Source organism: Scyliorhinus canicula, chromosome 2, assembly GCF_902713615.1.
Source record: "Scyliorhinus canicula chromosome 2, sScyCan1.1, whole genome shotgun sequence".
Classification (NCBI taxonomy): domain Eukaryota; kingdom Metazoa; phylum Chordata; class Chondrichthyes; order Carcharhiniformes; family Scyliorhinidae; genus Scyliorhinus; species Scyliorhinus canicula.
The window spans coordinates 235,238,232-235,262,964 of NC_052147.1; positions in this window are offsets into that span (position 1 = coordinate 235,238,232).

A 24,733-nucleotide genomic window follows, 5' to 3' on the forward strand; every position below is an offset into this window, starting at 1 on the left:
GACGGGAAGGGCCCAGCGCCCCAAATGGAGGTTGGACGGTGCCTTACTAGCTGACAAGGCCTTCAGCGAAAGGATAGCGCAGGCCATAGCGGAGTACACTGAGATCAACCAAAACGGGGAGGTCTCACCCTCCACGTTCTGGGAAGCGCTTAAGGCCGTACTAAGAGGGGAAATCATAGCCTACAAAGCGCAAAGAGATAGGGAGGAAAGGGTGGCTAGGCAGAAGCTGGTCGACTCCATACTGGAGGTAGACCATAAATACTCCGAGGCCCCAACTGTAGAACTCCTGGCGGAGAGAAAAGAATTACAAAGGAACTTTGACCTGCTCTCCACCAGGAAAGCAGTACACCAACTCCGCCAGGCACGCGGGGCCCTATACGAACACGGAGACAAAGCCAGCCGCCTGTTGGCCCACCAGCTGAGAAAGCAGGCAGCCAGCAGAGAAATTGCGCAAATCAGAGATACCAGAGGCACGTTGGAAACAGAACCAGAGAAGATTAACAAAACCTTCAAGGCCTTCTACCAAGAGCTGTATACCTCAGAGCCCCCAACGGGGAAGGCTGGGATGAACCGGTTTCTTGACGGACTGAACATACCAGTTGTGGGAGAGGGCAGAAAACGGGATCTGGAAGCACCACTAGCACTGGGAGAGATCATGGAGAGCATTAGCTCCATGCAGGCGGGGAAGGCGCCGGGACCGGACGGATTCCCGGCGGACTTCTACAAAAAATTTGCGACAGCGCTGGCCCCGCACATGCGGGAGATGTTCACAGACTCGCTAGCTAGGGGCACGTTGCCACCCACGTTAGCACAGGCCTCAATCTCGCTGATACCTAAGAAAGACAAAGACCCAACGGAATGTGGGTCATACAGACCCATATCTCTGCTGAATGCAGACGCCAAAATACTGGCCAAAATCCTAGCCAAAAGGCTAGAAAACTGTGTACCTGAGGTGGTCACAGAGGACCAGACGGGCTTTGTCAAAGGTAGACAGCTGACCGCGAACATCAGGCGCCTGCTGAACGTGATAATGACCCCCTCCGGGGAGAGAACACAAGAGGTGATCGTCTCCCTGGACGCAGAAAAGGCCTTCGACAGAGTCGAATGGATATACCTCATAGAGGTACTGGAGCGGTTCGGGCTTGGAACAGGGTTCACAGCTTGGGTAAAGCTCCTGTACAACGCTCCCATGGCGAGTGTACAGACCAACAATACCAACTCCCAATACTTCCAGCTGCACAGGGGCACCAGACAAGGATGCCCACTGTCCCCGCTGCTGTTCGCACTAGCAATCGAACCGCTAGCAATCGCGCTCAGGGCAGCAAAAAATTGGAGGGGGATCCGAAGGGGAGGTAGAGAGCACAGAGTCTCACTCTATGCGGATGATCTGCTCCTCTATATCTCGGACCCACAAAGCAGCATGGACGGAATCATCGCGCTCCTGAAAGAGTTTGGAGCCTTCTCGGGCTACAAACTCAACATGAGCAAAAGTGAGATCTTCCCATTACACCCGCAAGGGGGGGGGGGGGGGGGGGGGGGGGGCAGCACTAAAGGGGCTGCCGTTCAAACAAGCCCGACATAAATTCCGCTACCTGGGGATCCAAATAGCCCATGACTGGAAAGGGATCCACAAATGGAACCTCACCAGCCTGACGGAGGAAGTTAAAAAGGACCTGCAAAGATGGAACACACTCCCGCTCTCCCTCGCGGGGAGAGTTCAGACGATCAAAATGAACGTACTGCCCAGGTTCCTCTTCCTGTTTAGATCCATTCCGATCTACATCCCCAAGGCCTTTTTCAAAGCGCTGGACAAACTCATCATGGCGTTCGTATGGGGGGGGTAAAAATGCTAGGATCCCAAAGAAGGTCTTACAAAAAACAAAAACCAGGGGAGGGTTAGCCCTCCCGAATCTACAATTCTACCACTGGGCAGCAACAGCCGAGCGAGTAAGGGGATGGATCCAGGAGCCAGAAGCTGAGTGGGTGCGTGCGGAGGAGGCCTCCTGCATGGGAACCTCCCTCCGGGCCCTCGCCACGGCAGCACTCCCATCCCCACCCAAAAAACACTCCAGCAGCCCAGTGGTGACAGCCACCCTCCAATCCTGGAACCAACTGCGGCAGCAACTTGGCCTGACCAAAATGTCGAACAGGGCTCCCATCTGCAACAACCATAGGTTCAAACCAGCACTGACCGACGCCACCTTCAAAAGGTGGAGGCAGGACGGGGGGACACTGACAGTCAGGGACCTATACACGGACGACAGGATCGCAACACTGGACGAACTGACAGAGAAATTTCAGCTAGCTGGGGGGAACGAGCTACGGTACCTGCAGCTCAAAAACTTCCTACGAAAGGAGACAAGGACGTACCCACAACCGCCACGACAGACACTACTGGAAGACCTACTGGACGCAAGTATCCTAGAGAAAGGGAACTGTAGTGACATGTATGACCGACTGGTAGATAGGGACGACACCGTACTGGACGCAACAAGGAGGAAATGGGAGGACGACCTGGGGATGGAGATCGGGTGGGGACTCTGGAGCGAAGCACTGCATAGGGTCAACTCCACCTCCACGTGCGCAAGGCTCAGCCTGACGCAACTAAAAGTGGTACATAGAGCCCACTTAACAAGAACCCGTATGAGTAGGTTCTTCCCGGAGGTGGAAGACAGATGTGAACGGTGCCAAAGAGGCCCGGCCAACCACGCCCACATGTTCTGGTCCTGCCCCAGACTCGTGGAGTACTGGACAGCCTTCTTCGAGGTAATGTCCAAAGTGGTGGGAGTGAGGGTGGAGCCATGCCCGATAGTGGCGGTCTTCGGGGTTTCAGAACAGCCAGATCTATTCCTGGGGAGGAGGGCGGATGCCCTTGCCTTTGCCTCCCTGATCGCCCGCCGTAGAATCCTGTTTGGCTGGCGGTCAGCAGCACCGCCCAGAGCTGCGGACTGGCTGTCCGACCTCTCGGAATCTCTCCAAATGGAGAAAATCAAATTTGCCATCCGAGGGTCGGACGACGGCTTCCACAGAACGTGGGAGCCATTCATGCAACTGTTCCGGGACCTATTTGTGGCCAATGTACAAGAGGAAGAATAGTCGGGGGAAGGTAGCGGGGGGGGGGGGGGGGGCTACAGGTTCGTTACGGGGGTTCGATGGCTAGCTAAGGCCCAAAACCAAGCTAAATAAACATGTTGAGGGGGGGGGGGGGGGGCGCAGTTACTACTACGAAGATGCTTACCTGTAAATATGTATGTTAATTTTTGCGTGTTTGTTTTTGTTTGTTTTTTTTTCTCTCTCCTAACAATTTGTAATTTGTTCAATATAAAATACGAAAACTGAATAAAAACATTTATAAAAAAAAATAAATTTAAGGTGAATGGTGGAAGATATGGGGGGATGTCAGAGGTCGGTTCTTTACCCAGAGAGTAGTGGGGGCATGGAATGCACTGCCTGTGGAAGTAGTTGAGTCGGAAACATTAGGGACCTTCAAGCGGCTATTGGATAAGTACATGGATTACGGTAGAATGCTGGGGTGTAGATTGATTTGTTCTTAATCTAGGACAAAAGTTCGGCACAGCATCGTGAGCCGAAGGGCCTGTTCTGTGCTGTATTTTTCTATGTTCTATATTACAGTTGTTATTAAGTGTCTTGGTTGTGCGAATACACTGTGTTTTAATTTGTAAATGTAGGGTATCTTTTCACAGTAACTACATGGCAGTGTTAATGTCAGCCTACTTGTGACACTAATAAAGATTATTATTATCAGAAACCACTAAGTACCCAGCACCATGTCACCGCACCAGGTGGTATAATTAGAATTGGGAAATCGAAAGTGATATTACATAATGTTAGAATGGGTATGCTGGAAGTGACCTACAATTTCACCAATCTCATCCTGACCTTATTAACTGATTGGACAAAACATATATTACAGTGCTCAGAGACCACAGGAGGACTGTGATTCACAGCACAGGGAATTGATCAAAATTACAGCTGCATAAGATCCGGGGAAGGTATTCACAAGGGGTTATAAATCATTCATATGACTGAATCACAGTCTAGGGGGAGGAGATGTGATCTCTTGACTTGATAGATAATGCTAGCTCAGATGCTGAAGGTACAAGATTTGGTACAGCTGAAGAACAACATGCATTTGTAGTTACACAGTCCGTGACTAGAGGCACAATGCAGTTTCTGGTGAGCATATCACAGGAACATTATGGAATATATCAGGGTGGGTATAAATTCATATTCCTGGGAGAGGAATTGGTGGGTGTTTCAGGTAGGATCCCGGGTGTTTAGTGATTCAACATTACATCATCTGCTCCTGTTGTCATAATATACACCAGTATATCATGGTGCAGACACACACACTGATGGACATACAATAGGACCAATCAACATGCATAAACACCGCAGCCAATCACCATTTAGAGCACACTCACTATAAAGACAGAGGGCATCAGTTTTCCCGCTCATGCAGGATGCAGCCTTTCAGAAGTACAGAGCTTATAGTTTACAGCACAGATTCTCACCATGTGCTGAGTGATTAGACTGGTTAGGACAGGCACAGGTCTTTAGTTAATCTAACATTGTGTTAACCCACAGTAAGAGTATGTTCAACAGTATATAGTTTAATAAAATAGTGTTGTACTATTTTAAGTGTTGGTGGCCTGTATGTGTTCCACGGATCCAGAGCACCCAACATATCACCTGTAATATCCTGAAACCCATCAGTAACAATTCTGCCATTGTGTTGATTAACTCTCTTGAAGGAGCCTTCAAGACAGTCCAAACCTCCTCTATACAGTGGTGATTTCTGACAGACAGGGCAAGATTCCTACATGAAGGGTTAGAGTGTGATAATAACAGCACCTTCTGTTTACCTATCACTGACTCCTTTATGGTTGAAAACTTCCATCTTGCGGGTAAGGCCCTCACTGGTTATGTATTCAATCTATGGTGGATTAAATAACAATGACATCACAGACCAGATGGCTTTGGTAATGGTGGAGAGGGCCTGAACCACTTCCAGGAGTTTTATGGAACAAAGCTGTTGAGCAGTCACGAGGGAAAGGGTGCAGGTGAATCTAGCCCCCAGGAAGGCTAAATGTTGGAAGATTCAGCTATAAATCTCATTAAGATGGTGAGAATGCAAGATAACTGGTGGGACGTAGGGAGGATGGCAGCTGCCACTGCATGTATTGCACGGCTGATGGTCAGACCTTGTATTTGCAGTTGCAAGAGACTGACAGTATCCTAAGCAGTGCAGATGGTAATGTTGGCTCATAAAGCATATACCTCGGTGTCCATTACAAAAGAGGAAATATAAAAATCCGCAACATTTATGAAGGATTTACAATTTAATGATGTGATGCTTTCAGGCCTATCTTAGGTAAATAGGAATTGGCGAAGCCATGAGGGAGCAATAGGGCAGTAGACCCAAAGCACTGGACTCAGGCAGGATCGCTAGAGTTTCAGGTGGGAAAAGGGTCTTGAGAATTGCCCACCTGGGCCAGATAGTACCTGACCAAAGGTCCAAAAGGAGGGACTGAAGTGGAGTAAATTAAATAATTTGATATTAAGATTAATATTAAGATGAACATTACCGGATCTGAAGTAGACAAATGTAGTTATGAGCTTTAACAACTTTAAAAGTAGACTTGAATGAGCTCTTTCTCAGCATGATGGGAAATTTGGCCATTACTCTTGGCATGATCAGATCCTTAGCCAAGGATAATTCTAGGGGAAGCTGGCCCAACATTAATAACAATAGCAACATTCACAGATATTTATGCGACCATCAATTCACTCAAAGACACGAGTAGAAGTAAACTGAGGTTTTAATCAGCTTAGAACAGTGCCTGCCTGCGACTGGTACTGTGATCCGCCTACAGGTCAACTGCTCTTTATACTTCCTTACAAGGGGAGGAGCCATGGGCGGAGCCTGTACATGCCCCAACATATCCCCTGTGGGTGACGCCACACAATGGCCCATAGGTGGAGCCCACAAGGTCAAGAACATAACATAGCTGTAACACAATGGCAGAAGATGATACTAATACACTGGTGAATTACTAGAACTATACATTCACCACATTCACCCCCTGTTAAAAGAATGAAGTCCGACAGGGATGACGGGTTCATAAGTTCAGCCGGTCTGGCTCATGGATTGTGTGCTGCGATCGCCGAAGCACTGGTGTTGCTAGTCCAGGTGTCGGGCTCATCCGTGCTGGCATCGGAAGTGGGGCCGGTGCGGGCACAGGCGTGGACTCCGGGAGTGTCCCTTCTGGAGCTTCATTCCTGTGTGGCGGGCTGGAGGGAGCGCGGGGGCCATATAGGAGTGGGGGCACTGGACATGGTAGGTTGGGCGGGATATAGTGGGGGGCTGAGGTGGTGGTGGTGGAGCCTGCGGGCGCCAGGTCCCGGAGGGAGACGGTATCTTGTCGGCCATCGAGGTGTTCAACATAAGCATACTGGGGGTTGGAGTGCAGGAGCTGGACCCTCTCTACCAGAGGGTCGGTCTTATGGCTCCTGACGTGTTTTCTGAGGAGGACTGGTCCCGGTGTCTTCAGCCAGGACGGAAGCGAGGCCCCTGAGGTAGTTTCCCTAGGGAAAACAAACAAGCGGTCATGAGGAGTCTCGTTCATGGCCATGCAAAGGAGGGACCTGATAGAGTGGAGTGCATTGGGGAGGACCTCCTGCCAGTGAGAAACTGGGAGATTCCTGGACCACAGGGTCAGTAGGACGGTCTTCCAGACCATTGCGTTCTCCCTCTCCACCTGCCCGTTTCCCCTGGGGTTATAACTGGTAGTGCTGCTCGAGGCAATGCCCTTACTGAGCAGGTACTGACGCAGTTCATTGCTCATGAACGACAAGCCCCAGTCGCTGTGGACATAACTGGGGAAACCAAACAGGGTGAAGACACTATGCAGGGCTCTAATGACAGTGGACGTGGTCATATTGGGGCAGGGGATTGCAAATGGGAAGCGGGAGAACTCATCTATAATGTTGAGGAAATATGTATTGCGGTTATTAGACGGGAGGGACCCTTTGAAATCGATACTGAGGCGTTCAAAGGGCCGGGATGCCTTTACCAGGTGGGCCTTATCTGGTTGATATAAGTGCGGTTTACACTCCACACAGATTTGGCAGTTCCTGGTGACAGCTTTAACCTCCTCGGTGGAGTAGGGCAGGTTGCGGGCCTTGATATGATGGGCGAGCCGGGTGACTCCCGGGTGGCAGACGTCATCGTGGATAGCCCGTAGTCGGTCATCTTGCGTGCTGGCATATTTGCCGCGGGACAGGGCATCTGGAGGCTCGTTGAGCTTCCCAGGACGATACACTATATCGTAGTTATAGGTGGAGAGTTCAATCTTCCACCTCAAGATCTTATCGTTCTTGATTTTGCCCCGCTGCGTATTGTCGAACATGAAGGCTACCGGTCGTTTGTCGGTGACGAGGGCAAACCTCCTACCCGCGAGGTAGTGCCTCCAGTGCCGCACGGCTTTCAAGATGGCTTGGGCTTCTTTTTCGACAGAGGAGTGTCAAATTTCAGAGGTGGTGAGGGTGCGCGAAAAGAACGCTACCGGTCTGTCTGCTTGGTTGAGGCTGGCAGCAAGAGCAACCTCTGATGCATCACTCTCCACCTGGAAGGGGACGGACTTGTCCACCACGCGCATCGTGGCTTTGGCGATGTCCGCCTTGATGCAGCTGAAGGCCTGGTGGGCCTCAGTTGCCAGTGGAAAGATGGTGGCCTTGATTAGTGGGCGGGCTTTGTCCGCATAATTGGGGACCCACTGGGCGCAGTATGAAAAGAACCCGAGGCATCTCTTCAGGGCCTTGGGACAGTGAGGGACAGTGAGGGAGAGGGAGTTGCAGGGTCGGGCCCTAGGACCCCGTTCTCCATGACGTAGCCGAGGATGGCTGGTCTGGTTGTGCGTAAAATGCATTTCTCCTTGTTGTAGGTGAGATTGAGGGTTTGGGCAGTTTGGAAAATCGGTGGAGGTTGGCGTCGTGGTCCTGCTGATCATGGCCGCAGATGGTGACATTGTCCAAGTACGGAAATGTAGCCCGCAGCCCGTACTGGTCCACCATTCGGTCCATTGCTCTTTGGAACACCGAGACCCCATTCGTGATGCCAAAGGAGACCCAGAGGAAATGGAAAAGGCGGCCATCTGCCTCAAAAGCCGAGTAGTGGCGGTCCTTCGGGCAGATTGGGAGCTGGTGCAGACTTCAGATCCACCATGGAGAGCACCCGGTAGTATGCGATCTAGTTTACCATGTCTGCAATCCGGGGGAGTGGGTACGCAACAAGTTGCGTATACCGGTTAATAGTTTGGCTGTAATCAATGACCATCCGGAACCTTTCCCTGGTCTTGACGACCACCAACTGAGCTCTCCAGAGGCTATTGCTGGCCTCGATGACACCCTCCTGCAAAAGACGCTGGACTTCGGACCTAATGAACGTCCTGTCCTGTATGCTATACCGCCTGCTTCTGGTGAAATGAAAATGAATGAAAATCGCTTATTGTCACGAGTAGGCTTCAATGAAGTTACTGTGAAAAGCCCCTAGTCGCCACATTCCGGCGCCTGTCCGGGGAGGCTGGTACAGGAATCGAACCGTGCTGCTGGCCTGCTTGGTCTGCTTTTTTAAAAGCCAGCGATTTAGCCTTGTGCGCTAAACCAGCCCCTGGTGGCGACTGGCTTGCAGTCGGCGGTGAGGTTTGTGACGAGAGGGGGAGTGTCGACTTTTAGGGTCGCGAGGCTGCATATGGTGAGTAGGGGTAGGGGCCCCCTGAACTTCAGGGTTAGCCTCCTGAGGCTACATTGGAAGTCGAGTCCCAATAGGAGAGGAGCGCAGAGGTCTGGGAGCACATATAATTTAAAGTTAGCGTACTCAGCACCCTGTATTGCTTGGGTCGCAGTAGTGCACCCTTTGATTTGCGCCGAGTGTGACCCAGAGGCGAGGGAGATGGTTTGCTGCGCCGGGAAAATTGGGAGCGAGCAGCATCTTACCATGTCCGGGTGAATGAAGCTCTCTGTGCTCCCGGAGTCGAAGAGGCAAGGCGTCTCATGCCCATTAACCCGGATGGCCATCATGGAGCTCCGGAGGTGCTTGGGTCGCGACTGGTCCAGGCTGACCGTGCCTAGCTGCGGGTAGCCGGCGGCGTGGTTGGAGATGCTGGGGCGGCCCCGCAATGACTGTCCATTTTGATCATACACGTCGAGCGGCATAGCAGATGGCAGCCAAGATGGCGGAGTTGGTCGAGCGTGTTGGGCGGTGAGGAAGATGGCGTCCAAGATGGCAGCCTCCATGGATTGCACGTGGCCGGCCGCGTGGGGGAGGATGGCCAAGATGGCGGCCCCCGTGCATTGCACGTGCTGTGGGGGCTGGAAGATGACCGCCCCCACTGACAGCACGAGGCTGATGATGCGTCTGCAGGCGGCGGAGTCGGCAGACACGCTGCCACACTGCGGGGTCTGTGGGCCTGTGAGTCTGAGGATCGGGCCTGTGAGTTCGAGTTCTTAGACCTGGCCAGGCAGACTTTGGCGAAATGTCCTTTTCTCCCGCAGCTGCTGCAGTTTGCGTTGCGGCCGGGCAGTGCTGTCGGGGTTGTTGAGACTGGCTGCAAAAATAGCAGGGTAGCCCCCCCATGATGGGAGGGTGGCCGTGCGGCCCAGGCCTGGGGTAGTCTTTGGTCGGGGGCCCACGAGGGGGTCGCGTGGTCAGCCGGGAACGCAGTAAGGTTCTGAAACACAACCTCCAGGGAGGTGGCTAACTTTACCGTGTCATCCAGGTCCTGGGTCCCCTTTTCGAGCAGGTGCTGTCTCGCATAATTTGACCGGACCCCCGCCACATAGATGTCTCGGACGGCAAGTTCCATGTGCTGAGTGGCCATAATGGCCTGGTACTTACAGTTGCGTGCGAGGGCTTTGAGGTCGCGTAGGTAGTCATCTATCAACTCCCCGGGGTGCTGGCGGCGAGTGGTGAAGATGTGTCGTGCGTAGACCTCGTTCACGGGCCGTACGTAGAGGCGTTCGAGCATCGCGAGGGCGTCTGCATAGAAGGAGGCCTCATGGAGCTGAATAGAAATGCAATGGCTCACCCATGCGTGGAGGAGGTTCAGCTTCTGTTCATTGGTGATGGAAGGCGTGGAAGAGGCAGCGAGATAGGCCTTGAAGCATCGAAGCCAGTGCGAAAAAATTTATTTCGCCTCCGCAGCCTGCGGATCGAGTTCCAGTCGATCAGGTTTGAGGGCTGATTCCATAGTTGTGTTGAAGCTGATTAAATTGATGCGACCATCAATTCACTCAAAGACACTGTGATCCGCCTACAGGTCAACTGCTCTTTATACTTCCTTACAAGGGGAGGTGCCATGGGTGGAGCCCGTACATGCCCCAACATATCCCCCTGTGGGTGAAGCCACACAATAGCCCATAGGTGGAGCCCACAAGATCAACAACATAACATAGCTGTAACACAATGGCAGAACATGATACTAATATACTGGTGAATTACTAGTAGTACACATTCACCACAGATATTCAGTACTGAAAGGGGAAAAAAGCAGATAAGGTGAAACTGAAGGCCATACCTAATGCTGAGCAGTGAGATAATTGGGACATCTGCTGAAAGGCGATGGTTCTCTCTCTCCAGAATATGCATGAATAAAGGCTTTGCTAACTGGAACACACAGGCACATGTGGTTGCATCTTTTACCACAACAATACCATGTAGGAATACAATGTTGTGAGTATAGAGACCTGACTCGAAGAAGGTCAGCACGAGGTATTAAATATTCCTGGATATGGAGCGTTCAGGAAAGGTAGAAAAGGAAGCAAAGGGGAGGTCTGACAGTATTGATTCTGGAGAATATTGCAGTTCTGTAGACAGATAATGTTCCAGAAGGATCTGTTTGGCTAGTGCTCAGGAACAAAAATGGTACAATGCTTGGTGTAACCCTATCAGCCACCAATTGGTAGGAAAGATGTAGAGGAACAAGTTGCAAGGTGATTACAGAGAGGTGCAAACACTATGGAGTAGTTATCAGAGTTACAAAGCTAGAGCTCAGAGTGTGGATAGGGGCAAACCCCTAATCCAGCTCTTTGCCTGCTCCCCAAAACAATTCAAATTGAATCCAATTCATGGTCCTCACAAGAGAGACATACCAGATCCAGGCATTACACCTGACCTCACACTCATCTTAGCCAAGAGACCGAGGGGATCTTTAATTATCTGAAGATAGTCTGGGATAGTAGCAGTGTAAAGGGCAGAGAGAGAAAAAGATTCCTAGAGTGTATTCAGGAGAATTTTATACAGCGGTATGCTTACAGCTCAACAAGAAAGGGTGCACTGCTAGACCTGGCCCTTGGCAATGAGGCAGGCCAAGTGGATCGAATGTCAATAGGTGGACATTTAGGGGACAGTGATAATTGTTTGGCACGGGGCTATTCAATGAAGAAAGAATAGATCTGGGCCAGATGAATTGGAACCCTGGGTTGGCCGGAACAGCAGTATATGAAGAACCTTTATAGAAGCGATAGTTTGGACACATTCTAGGTATATTCCAATGAAGGGGAAAAGGAGGGCCAAACAAGTTCAGGGCTCCCTGGATGACAAAACAGACAGAGGTTAAGATGGCAGTGAAAAAGTGAGAGATGTCAGGTGAACAATACAATTGGGAACCAAACTGAATAGAGAAGGTTCAGAAGGTAAGTGTGAAAGCAAGTTTCAAAAAATAAAGAGAGATTCTGAAAAGAGACGAGCAATGAACCTAAAAGGGAATCCCAATCTACTATCGGCATATGATGCATGAAGCGTGCACAATGCCCTCTCTTTATCACCGCATGAGAAGTTGGCCAATAGCAAATAGGAAAGGGCGCAGACAGGTGGCAGAGTCCTCACCCCCTACGAGGAACGGGCCCTGGAGGTCGCGGGATGAACGAGGACAGAGCAGTCACCAAAGTCAAGCTTGGCTTGTGCCGCAGAGCTGAGTAGCCACCGGCCCCCACCCAGATGACCTGTTACACGTGTGTTGCTCATGCCAGAATGTTGATCCCTCACTCCCACTGACCATATGTCCATTTGCCTGCAGGGTCTCCATCGGATGGTGCCGATCCATCTGGGGTGGCCCCTCCCCACTGCCTTTCAAGAGGATATCTCAGAGGAGAGCTCTGAGGATGCCACCATCGAAGCATCACTGCTGTCATCCCCACCTTCCACTAGTGCAGAGGTACACCTCGGTGGGCGAAAGTAGTGGACACTCTAGGGCACAATGTGGTGAGCACCATGCAGTGCTGATGCACATCAGGTGAAGGCAGGAACGCCCAGGTGAGAGAGCAGTCAGAGGCCTGCTGCATCCCAGGACCCAGCTGATGCAGACAATAGGGTGCTGCCGTGATATTTAGAGGGTGCTGTCAGCGACACTCCAGCAGGTCCATAATCGATTGGAGGAGTCCCAGAGGCTATGGGCGCAGGAGATTGCGCTGGCACTGTGTGGCCCCGAGGCCAACACTGTTAGGGTGACGACTGCAGTGGAGAGCCTGGAACATGACATCAGCAGCATGTGGTGGTGTCCAAGGCATTGCTCAGTCAGTGAAAGTCGTGGCTGAGCTCCTCGACAGCATGTCCTGGTCGCTAAGGGCGTGTCGCAATTGCAGATGGGCCTTGCCGAGACACCCCAGAGTATGTCCCAGTCGGTGAGGACCGTGTCCCAGTCCCAGATGGACATTGGCGAGCCACTGCAGAGCGTGGCCCGGCCACAGAGAGGCATCACTAGGGCCTCGACATCATGGTGCAGACAATGGGGAGTTGCCAGGGCTGACAGAGCCCTACCAGCCTCCCTGAACAGGTGCTGGAATGTGGTGACTAGGGGCTTTTCACAGTAACTTCATTGAAGCCTACTTGTGACAATAAACAATTATTATTATGATGCAGGAGCCTCTGGAGCGTTCTCCATCTGCCTCTTCATCTCAAGCTGATGCCCAGGGCTCTACGGACACTGACTGGGAGGAGGGAATGCAGGAGGCTGACCCAGAGCCTACCTATAGGGAGACAATGGCAGTCACCAGCTCTCCTGAATTTCCCACCCCCTCCTGACAATGGCGCATCTCGGGGTATGCGGGCAGGACAGGGTGACATCGGCAAGTCTGCTGGAGCCCTCCGGCCCCAAGCCCCCTAGAGGACGCCCACTAGGGGCATCATAGGTCAGACGGCATGGTGAGCATCAAGCTGACTCCACCTCTGATGCGCATCCTGGGGATACATGGAGAGCTAAGCAGATACATGATTACTGAGAGGGCACTGGGGGTGAGGGTTGCGGCACAATTGGTAGCTAGGCACAGTTAGGGTCACCGTTCTACACCACTGGGGACCAGTTTAGCTCACTTGGCTGGACAGCTGATTCGTGATTGAGCAAGGCCAGCAGCGTGTGTTCAATTCCCGTATCGGCTGAGGTTATTCATGAAGGCCCTGCCTTCTCAACCTTGCCCCTCACCCGAGGTGTGGGTGAACCTCAGGTTAAATCACCACCAGTCAGCTGTATGGTGACTTTACCTTTACCTGTACACCATTAAAACACATTACACCTGATACCTGAAGCCTCTGTCGCATTATTCCGCACTGTGGGTCCCTGGCTCCCCCCGACTTGGAGTTTCTTGTCATTTTCACCTAATTAATCTTCTGGTTTTCTTCTGGTTGGGAAGCCAACCACTTCTAAGATTGTTTCTTGTCGGACAGATTTCAAATGTTCCCAATGCTCTGCTCATGCATTAGTACCACTGCCGGAAATCAGGTAATTGCAGAATCTGTCTTCAAGCTTGGTGTGGAAACTGTTTTACCCTCTGGTAGATTGAGTGTATGGACTTATAATTTCCTCATCATTTCATTTGTAGGCCTTTCCTTTTGGGTGATAGTTTGAATCTGAAGGCAACAATAGCTTGACGGGAGCTGTGGTCGGTGTAGCAATCTGCATTAGGCAGATCTCTGCTGTGTAGCATTTCCTGCACGTTACATTGGCATACCAGAATATGAAGAATAAAAATAGTGATAGAGAAAAGATACGGGGAAATTGATAAATATATATACTGATAAGTACGAGAATAAAAATGCAAATCATAACAGATAGGCTGATAGTTGGTTAAATGAGCAACTTTGATGATATTTACATAAATATTGCCACCCTCACCAGGGAATTCCTACAAATATTTATCTGCTCCTGTGACACCTGGCAAATACTAACATATCCCCAGTGGTCCATTATCTCAAATTCTGAACGACTGACATCTACCTAAAAAATATAAGTCCTATGTACTATGTTTCCATGCTCCGAGCAGGGGAATGGCATTTGAAGACAGTATGGTTCAAGGTTGAATTATAATATTATTGTCTTGACTGTCCAACCCATGCTCCAGGTGACTACCTCTCCCTTTTTAGAAGCTGGGATCATGTAGTTTACTTGATATTACTATCATTACAAATTATTAGTTGATGTCCCATGGTGCTGTGGCATTCAGGTCAAAGAGGAAACAGGTGGAGGGCTCATTTTTTCTAGGGAGGTGAGGGGTAAATAAGCAGATGGGAGGTAGGGTGGCAGAAGGTGATGGAGCAAGAAGAGCGTACAAGAGAATAGGTAGAGGGAAGCAGTGAAGAACAAAGAAGAAGGAGAATGTGAGAAAGAGAATAGGGAGAGCATGTAGGCCTAAGCGGAACAGCTCTATGTAATGCCAGGTTTGGTTGAACACTCGCCTGAATTGATACATTTAGACAGTAGCACCTATGGCAATTGACATGATAACTGCAGTAATATGAGCTATAAGTACACAAAAATGCTCACATTTCTGCTATGGGTGACCCAAAATAAGTCAAGGTCAGCTTTGACAGCTTGAGCACTGCTAAAAGACAACCGTTATGGAGGGACCGCCATATCTTCTGGAGCCTTACTCTTGTATGCTCACATAGATGAATGAAAAGCATGTGTACATGGCCTTCAGCAGTGGCAGGTGTGGGGAAGATTGGGAGCAATAAATCTGCAGTGATATCAGCAGAAATTGAAGACTTACAACACATTTGGAGAAATATTGCATGCACCGAAGAAGCAGATGCACTCATTCATTAAATAAACCTGCCACATTTGTATAGCAAAATATTATTTTAAATGGAAAAGTGATGTTAGAGTCATAGAATGATTTAGTTTAGTCCGTCATGGTCATGGGTCTCCACAAGAGCAAATTACCTCATCCCATTCCCCCCAATCCTTTACCTGTAGCTCTGCAATTTGTTTCTCGTCAGGTGCTTGTCCAATTCTATTTTGAAAGCCATGATTGACTGTGCCTCCAATACACTCTCAGGCAGCGTATTCCAGAACCTAACCACTTGAAGCGTAGGAAAGCTTTTCCTCATGTTGCCATTGGTTCTTTTGTCAATCACCTTAAATTGGTGTCCTCTTGTTCTCAATTTTGCTTGCTGGTTTTTCTCTTCTACCAATGGGTACACTACTTTCTATATCTTTACCTAGACCCCTAATAATTTTGAATACCACTCTCAAACCTTCTCTCAATCTTCTCTTGGCTGAGGAAAAGAAATCCAACTTCTCCAGTCTACCATGTAACTGAAGTCCCTCAGCCCTAGGGCCAGTCTTGTAAATCTTTTCTACACCTTTCAGCAGTGATCGTCACATTAAGGGCAACACAGCAGAGTAAGCGTCACCTGGTCTGGGTGACCAAACAGGACTCAGAGTGGGAAATCACCCAGGGGAAGGAGTTCTCCTTGGCTGAGGTATATTAGAAATAGCTGCAAACACACTGCTGCTCTACATGACTTAATAAATCCCTCGTTATTCACCAATTAAGTCTCTTAAATTGCATTTTTTCACCTTACTAAACGCTTCACCTCCTTCCTAAAATGTAGTGCCGGATTAAGTCAAACCAGTGTTTCACAAAGGTTCATCATAACTTCCTTGCTTTTATGTTCTATACCTCTTTTTGTAAAATCCAGGATTCGGTGTGCCTTTTTAACAAATTTCTCGAACTGCCATGCTACCTTCAACTATTTACACACCCGTAACCCAGATCTCTCTGTTCTTAAACCCCCTTTAGCATTGACCCCTCTATATTTCCTCTCCTCATTCTTTCTACCAACATGTATTACTTCACAATTTTCGGCATTAGATTTAATCTGCCATGTGCCCCCCTCCCTCCATACCACCAGCTTGTCAATGTCCTTTTGAAGTCACGGTTTACAATACTTCGAAGCTTGGTCACATTTACAAATATTGAAATTGTACATCAAGTCTAAATCATAAATATATATCAAGAACAGTGGTCCTAACACCAACTCCTGGAAACTTCATTTCTTACCTTCCACCAGTCCGATAAACCTACCGTTGACCACTACTCTCTTTTTCCTGTTGCTAGCCAACTTTATGTCAAGGCTGTTATAGCCCCTTTTATTCTGTAAGATTTAACATTGCTGACAAGTCTCTTAGTCATTAGTCATGCTTGATAAAAATTGTTGTTAGGGAGGTAATGGGGTGTGATGCATTGAGTAGTATGCCCAGCTAATGCTGCAGTTGGTGGAATATGGCATTTGAAGATGAAATCACTGTTGAGCACTCAAGTGAGCTCATTAAATCTTTTGTGGTACTCCAAGCATGTTCTTGGCATGAGAGTTCTGTTACTGATCACCATGGCGACTTGCTCCCACTGCCTTTTCAGTTTGTCTGGAGGGTCCCCTGATCCCTTACATTGAATAAGGACCTCCCTTCTCCTGCTCCTCCTCCTCCACTTAGGTGTCTAGCGCAGAGTCAGAGAACACATTTTCTTACCTGTTGTCCAATAATCATTGCTCTAATTCTTCTACAACCAGTTCAAGCACCTACTCCAGGCTGAATGTACCTATCCTAGATCTGATGCCGGCCAGCTTTAAGTGCTGCTTGTGATGCACAAACCTGAGCCCCTTCTGAGATATGCAACCAGTCAGAGCATATTTAGCACAACTTGTGTGCTGTTATCATGCAAAGCCCAAAGCCTTCGGCCAGAACGTTCAGGTTGTGCACGCCAGCGGGATCTTCCAGTCCTGTGGACAGTGCAGCCCTGCCACAGGGCTCATGGTGGTAAGTAGTGCATTCATACGGGAAACCCCATTGACAATGGAAATGCCAGAAGATCCCGCTGCTGGCTAAAGGCAGGCCACCTCCCAATGCAGCAAACCATCTGCCGGTTTGCATGGTGACTCTCGCCCATAATGTTGCACACTGCTTGCTTTGGAAGTGACCATTAATTATCTATTACAATACCAGTGACCATCTTTGGACCTTATCCAATTTTGCCGCCCTAAATATCACAAATCGCAGTGCAAAAATCTACAGCTGACACTGCTAAATCATCTCTGACCAAGTTGTCCATGTCATAAATCATAAAAGGGTGGAAAAAGGAAGGCTGTGGCTGATTCGGGGTAGGAAAAATTAGATCTTCCAATGGAAGCAGAGGGCGTGGCTGTGCTATGAAACGGATGTTTTCCAACTGCCTTGACTAAGGACGAGAATGCTTCCAATGTTAGTAAAGGAATAGTAGATAAATTCTACTGAATAAAAATATATAAAGAAGCATTACTTAAAAAGTTTGGCAGCATTCTAAAAAAAGTAAGGATGGAAATGGAGAGATTTTGGTCTCAATCTTCCTGGGATAGGGGAGTGGTGGCAAATGACTGGAGGATTGCATAAATTGCATCCCTTATCAAAAAAGGGAGTGGGAAAAATACAGCAATTGCCAGCAAAAAGGGTAAAACCTTTGAAACTATAATCCAGGACAAAATTAATTAGCATTGGAATAGCCCAGGTTAATGAATAAAAGCCAACACGGATTATGGTCAAGGCAAATCATATTCGACTAACTTGATTGAGTTATGTATGTGTGGTGATCCACCACTGTATATATATATATGTGTGCCTGTATTAGGGGATGTACAGCATTACCTGTATTACAGGTTTGTCGGTAAGCCCCTGCCGGCTTGCTCCGCCCATAGCGAGCAGTATAAATATCCTGAGCTGCCATTCTACCAGCTGCAGTCGAAGGAATAACATCTCACAGTAATAAAGCCTCTCTTGTACCGATTTGAGTCTTTGTGTGCAATTGTTAGCGTATCAAGTTCTTACCGTGAGATTTTACGCATCATGGACATCAAAATTAAACCCAACCGCTTGCAGCTGGATCCTCAATCGCTGAACGCCAGAAAAGACTTTAACCACTGGCTGGCTTGCTTCGAGGCCTACATCACCTCAGCAGACTCTACACCATCGGAAGCTCAGAAAATTCAACTCCTCTACTCAAGGTTGAGCTCCAGCGTGTTCCCGCTGATACAGGACGCGCCGAACTACACACACTCCATGGAACTTCTCAAAGAAAATTACGTCCAGTTGACGAACACTCTGTTTGCGAGGCATGTACTCGCCACTCACGTCCAGCAACCGGGTGAGTCGATTGAGGAATTCTGGCTGGCCCTTATCCCTCTAGTACGGGACTGCGAGTGCCAGGCCGTCACGGCCATGGAACATTCCAATCTCCTCATGCGAGATGCCTTTGTGACGGGTATTGCATCGGACCCCATCCGGCAACGACTGCTGGAAGGGGCCGTGCTTGATCTAGCGGCGACAAAGATTTTAGCGCTCTCTATGACGGTCGCTTCCCGTAACGTACAATCCTATCCCGCCCGCCGCGCGGCCCACCCATCCTACCCCTCGTGGACCCTGAAACCGACCCCCCCCGACTGGGGCTGCTCCCGCACAATATGCCACACCGCGCACCCTGGGGGTCCCCGCTGTTATTTCTGCGGCCAGCAGAAGCACCCCCGCCAGCGCTACCCGGCCCGCACCGCGACCTGTAAATCCTGTGGCAAGAAAGGCCACTTTGCAGCGGTGTGTCAGGCCCGCGCAGTTGCCGCTATCGCGCCCGACCTCTCCCCTTTTCCTCAGCCAATCGCGCAATGGGCCTGCTGTCCGCTGCTCCCGGGGCCACGTGCGACTAATGGGCGCCGCCATCTTCTCCTCCCAGATCCACGTGCGGTCAGTGGGTGCCGCCATCTTTCGCTGCCCCCGCAACATGCGCTCCATGGTCGCCGCCATCTTGCCCCCCCCACAACATGCGCTGCATGGGTGCCGCCATCTTCTTCCCCGCAGGTACTTCGGACGCCGCTATTTTGTCATCTCCTCGGGACTGGACCACGGGACCCGGGTCGCTGCCGCTACTCGTCGGACTCTTCGGACTCTTCGGCCGATCGCCCGCTACTCGCCTCCCTGACGCTCGACCAATCCCGTTCTCGCAACCTGGCTACCGCTTCAATGATGGTGCTCATCAACGGCCACACGGCCTACTGCCTACTTGACTCCGGGAGCACCGATAGCTTCATCCATCCGGACACGGTAAGGCGCTGCTCCCTCGCGGTCCATACCGCCAACCAGCGGATCTCCCTGGCCTCCGGATCCCTCTCTGTACCGATCCGGGGTTTCTGTCTGGTCAAACTCACCTTACAAGGTGTTGAATTCAGCGGTTTCCGCCTGTACGTTCTCCCCAACCTCTGTGTGACACTTTTACTGGGCCTGGATTTCCAATGTAACCTCCAGAGCCTCACCCTCAAATTCGGCGGACTCCTACCCCCCACTTACCTTTTGCGGCCTCATGACCCTCAAGGTTGACCCTCCCTCCCTCTTTGCCAATCTGACTGCAGATTGCAAGCCCATCGCCACCAGGAGCAGACGGTACAGCACCCAGGACAAGACCTTCATCAGGTCCGAAGTCCAGCGGCTGCTTCGGGAGGGTATTATTGAGGCCAGCAACAGCCCCAGTAGAGCCCAGGTGGTGATGGTTAAAACTGGGGAGAAACACAGGATGGTCGTGTACTACAGCCAGACCATCAACCGGTACACGCAGCTCGACGCTCATATCTGATATGGTCAATCAGATTGCGCAGTACCGGGTCTTCTCAACAATTGACCTGAAATCCGCCTACCACCAGCTCCCCATCCGTAAATCGGACCGTCCCTACACTGCCTTCGAGGTGGACGGTCGACTCTATCAATTTCTTAGGGTTCCCTTCGGCATCACTAACGGGGTCTCGGTATTTCAAAGAGAAATGGACCGAATGGTTGACCGGTACGGACTGCGGGCCACGTTTCCGTACTTAGACAATGTCACCATCTGCGGCCACGACCAGCAGGACCATGACGCCAACGTTGCCAAATGTCTCCACATCGCATCTCTCCTCAACCTCACTTATAACAAGGAGAAGTGCGTATTCAGCACAGACCGCTTCGCCATCCTCGGCTACGTAGTCCAAAGCGGACTACTGGGGCCCGATCCCGACCGCATGCGCCCCCTCGTGGAGCTTCCCCTCCCCCACTGCCCCAAGGCTCTCAAACGCTGCCTTGGGTTCTTTTCTTACTACGCCCAGTGGGTCCCACAATACGCGGTAAGGCCCGCCCACTGATCCAGTCCACGCAATTTCCCCTCACGGCTGAGGCACAACAGGCCTTCACCCGTATTCGCTCAGACATACCCAAGGCCGGGATGCACGCAGTAGACAAGACACTGCCCTTCCAAGTAGAGAGAGAAGCTTCAGATGTCGCCCTTGCCGCCACTCTAAACCAGGCAGGCAGACCCATGGCATTCTTTTCCCGCACCCTCCTTGCCTCCGAAATTCGACATTCGTCTGTTGAAAAGGAGGCCCAGGCAATCGTTGAAGCAGTGCGGCACTGGAGGCATTACCTGGCCGGCAGGAGGTTCACTCTCCTCACTGACCAACGGTCGGTAGCCTTCATGTTCAACAACACACAGCGGGGCAAGATCAAAAACGACAAAATATTGCGGTGGAGAATCGAGCTCTCCACCTATAATTACGAGATCTTGTATCGCCCCGGCAAGCTCAACAAGCTTTCATGTATTTTCTTGTATTTTCTTGAATTTTGTTTAATTCTCTTTTCTTCCATGTACTGAATGATCTGTTGAGCTGCTTGCAGAAAAATACTTTTCACTGTACCTCGGTACACGTGACAATAAACAAATCCAATCCAACGAGCCCCCAGACGCCCTCTCCCGAGGTACATGTGCCAGCGCACAAGTGAACCAGCTCCGTGCCCTGCACGATAGCCTTTGCCATCCGGGGGTCACTTGGTTGTACCACCTAGTCAAAGCCCGCAATCTGCCCTACTCCGTCGAGTAAGTGCGGACAGTCACCAGAGACTGCCAGGTCTGTGCGGAGTGCAAGCCGCACTTCTACCGCCTAGACCGCGCGCGCCTGATGAAAGCGTCCCGCCCCTTTGAACACCTCAGCGTGGATTTCAAAGGGCCCCTCCCCTCCACCGACCGCAACACCTACATCCTTAGTGTGGTCGATGAAATCTCGAGGTTCCCCTTCACCATCCCATGCCCAGATATGACGTCTGCCACCGTCATCAAGGCCCTCGATTCCATATTCGCTCTGTTCGGTTTCCCCGACTATATCCACAGTGACAGGGGACCCTCATTCATGAGTGATGAGCTGCGTCAGTTGCTGCTCAGCAGGGGTATTGCCTCCAGCAGGATGACCAGCTACAACCCCGGGGAAACGGACAGGTAGAGAGGAAGAACGGGACGGTTTGGAGGGCCGTCCAGCTGGCCCTACGGTCCAGGAACCTTCCAGCCGCTCGCTGGCAGCTGGTCCTCCCTGATGCACTCCACTCCATTGGGTCACTGCTGTGCACCGCTACTAACAACACACCCCATGAACGTGTTTTTACCTTCTCTAGGAAGTCTACATCCGGGGTGTCGCTCCTGACTTGGCTTGCAGCTCCAGGGCCATTCCTACTTCGTAGGCATGTCAGACTCCACAGGGTACGCCTGCTCCACGCAAACCCCCAGTATGCCTACGTGGAGTTCCCCGACGGCCGCCAGGATACAGTCTCGCTCAGGGACCTGGCTCCCTCGGGTGCCGATCCCACTCCCACACACCTCCCCACCCACGTGCCACCCTCCCCTTCCCCGATGCCCCCAGCATCAGCCCCACGAGGTCCATCCCTCGTTCCCCTGCCCACACTAGAGGACATGGAAGATCTCGGCACGCTCCCGGAGTCGTCCAGCCACTGGCCAGCACCAACACTGCCAGCACCAACACCGCCACCACCGATGCCGTCGACGCCGACACCGCCTGTGCAGACATCGCCACCACTGCTGCATCACTCCCAATAAACCGTCAGACCACCGGTCAGACTCAACCTATGACGGGCACCGGATGCAAGATGGACACTTGATTTTTTTTCCCCTCCCCTCTGTTAATAAGTCACGGATTATGTATATAGTTTCACGTCACCCCCGCCAGACTCATTCTTAACAGGGGGTGAATGTGGTGATCCACCACTGTATATATATGTGTGTGCCTGTATTAGGGGATGTACAGCAGTACCTGTATTACAGGTTTGTCGGTAAGCCCCTGCCGGCTTGCTCCACCCACAGGGTGCAGTATAAATATTCATGAGTTCTCCTGAGCTGCCATTCTACCAGCTGCAGTCGAAGGAATAACATCTCACGGTAATAAAGCCTCACTTGTACCGATTCGAGTCTTTGTGTGCAATTGGTAGCGCATCAGTATGAAGTAATGGAGAGGGTTGATAAGGGTAACTCAGAGTATGATGTTGGAACTGGCCTCGCAAAAGGTGTTTGATAATGTATCACATAATAGACTAGTTAGCAAAACTGAAGGTTCATGCGATTAAAGGGGGAATGACTGTCTGTATACAAAATTAACGAAGGAGCAGCAAGCAGTATTTTGTGATGTTTTTCAGGCTGGAAGGAAGTATACAATGGTGTACATAGACTGCTTAAATGTGCAGGAACAGGGCAAATGAAATTTAATGCAGAGAAGTGTGAATTGATGAAGTGATACGTTTTGATAGGAAGAGAAAGGAGAGGCAATATAAACCAGATGAAGCAATTTGAAAGGTGATGCAGAAACAGAAAGACCTGGGGATGTATGTACACAACATTGTGAAGTTGGCCAGGCAAGTTGAGAACATTGTTAAAAAGGATCATTGGCTTTATAAATAGAGGCACTGAGTACCAAGGCAAAGAAGTTATGCTTAACGTTCACAAAATACTGGTTAGGCCTCAGCTGGAGTATTGCGTCTAATCTGGACACTTGGCATTTAGGAAACACACCAGAGGTATATTTAAGAGGATGCAGAAGCGATTCACTGGAATTGTATAAGGATGATATGCAGTTTCTTGCACTAGAAAAACTGAAAGTGTTTTACCCAGAGCAGAGCAGGTTAAAGCAGAGATGAAGAGAATGTTTTCTCTCAGAGGGTCATGATCCTTTGGAATTCCCTTCTTCAATGGGCAGTGGAAGCAGAGGTTTTGAATATTTTTAAGGCAGCGCGAGATAGATACTTGACAAGCAAGGGGGTGAAAGGTTATCAGCGATAGGCGGAAGAGTGAAACTGAGGTTGCAATCAGATTGGCCATGATCTCACTGAATAGCGGAGCAGGCTCGAGGGGCTCATTGGCTTACTTCTGCTCATTATTCATACGTTCGTATGCAAATAAGGGAAAACTGTGTTTAGTGGCAGAAGGGTCGACAACCAAAAGGCATAGATTTAAGCTGATTGGCAGAAAGATGAAAATGACTGACCAAAATACATTATGCAGTGAGTTGTTATGATCTGGAATGCACTGCTCAAAAGGTTGTTGGAAGCAGTTTGAACAGCACTTTTCAAATGGGAACTGAACTAAAAAAGTGAAAGAGAAAAATGTGCATAGCGATGGGGAAAGATGATGCCCTGGCAGTGCAGCCAATGGCCTGATCACCTTTCTTTCAAATGTAAATATATCTGATGATCGGTCAGGGGTAAAAAAGAGGCAGATCATGCCCGGCCAAAGATCTACCACCAGTATAACAGAAGACAAAAATTCCAGCTATTACTATTGCAATCATTTTATTGGACTGCTTGTTCATTTTTATCCTGTACCGTGGTTTACTTAACTAATATTTATTATGACGATTAACTATCACTGATGAATCACTTCAAACAGAATGCCGAAAATGTCATAACTGTGCTGACTTGACAGAATCTGAACCTTTTTTGTGTTTAATGATGTCATGTTCACTCTGTTTCATAACTTGTCATCCCCTTGTAGATAGGGTGCATTTCTTTTCAAATATAAAGTGAACTGAGCACTTCTAATTCTTAGACATAGCTAAGCTTGTAAAGCAACCTGCAGTTCTCTGAATTTATGTATGCTTAAGACAAGTAACTGCAGCTAATTACAGGACTCCTCAGAAAGGCTAATTTTAGAATTATAGAATATATTGGATGAAAACTGGCCATTTGGCCTACCCATTTATGTTGGTGTTTTCCACTGTAAGAGTCTCTGGGGAGATGTTTGACTGCTGGCTCCCAGTTTTTTTGCCTGAAAGGACATTGGCCACACACCACTGATGCCCAAGGCCCTCGCGATTGTCAGATGGGTCTGAAAATGAGAGAAGGGTTCATCTTCCTGTTTCCAGCTGAAGTAACTCACCTCTTGACTCCCCAAAATCTGTCCACCATCAATAAGACACATGTCAGAAGTGTGATGGAATATTCTCCAATTGCTCCAACAATACTCAGCTTCAACACCATCCAGGACAAAGCAGCCACATGATTGGCACCACATCCACAACCTTCAACATCCACTCCTTCCACCATGGACAGACAATGGAAACAGT